We start from the raw sequence: 779 nt of genomic DNA, 5'->3' as shown, positions 1-779 counted from the left end.
TCCAGAACATATGAAAAAGCTGCATTTAAACAGAACAAAAAGTAATAACATGGAACTGAATGAATTCAGGAAAATGATGACTGGGTTTTCTTGTTTGTTTTTTAAGAAAAAAAGATGAGCGTTTTTAATGACTCTGGTTCAAAACATTGTTGGTCCCCCTCCCCCAGTGTTTGCTCTTCCACGGTCAAGGAAACTTTTTCTCTTAAGATATCTACAGGGGCGCCTGGGTGGCTCAGTCAGTCGAGTGTCTGCCTTTGGCTCTGGTCCCGATCCCAGGGTCCTGGGATGGAGCCCCATGTCTTCTTCCGGCTCCCTGCTCAGCGGGAAGCCTGCATCTCCCTCTCCTACTCCCCCTGCTTGTGTTCCCCCTCTCACTGTCTCTCTCTCTCTCTGTCTCTCTCTGTCAAATAAATAAAACCTTTAAAAAAATGAAGGGAAAGAGAGAGAGAGAGAGAGAGAGAGAGAGAGAGAGTCGTGCTCTCTACCGACTGAGCCAGCCAGGTGCCCCTGGAAAGTCATCTTTCAGAGACACAAAGCATAGACTCAGATATGATGAGACAGCTTTAAGAAAGATCGATTTTATGGAGCCAATAAAGCCCCTTGGAAATGTTGGCCTGATACCTTACTTACAGTGTTCTCCTCAGTCTTACCAGGTGAGTAAAGAATGCCACCTCCTGACAGATGCAGGAACTTCAGGAAATTTGGAGGACCTCAAGATGAGAGAAATCGACCTCAACCTACAGGTCTTGCAGACAAATCCGATGGGAAATACTTGGCTT

The sequence above is a fragment of the Ursus arctos genome, unplaced genomic scaffold (genome assembly GCF_023065955.2).
Source record: "Ursus arctos isolate Adak ecotype North America unplaced genomic scaffold, UrsArc2.0 scaffold_291, whole genome shotgun sequence".
Taxonomy (NCBI): Eukaryota; Metazoa; Chordata; class Mammalia; order Carnivora; family Ursidae; genus Ursus; species Ursus arctos.
Note: the sequence above shows the minus strand (reverse complement) of the source record.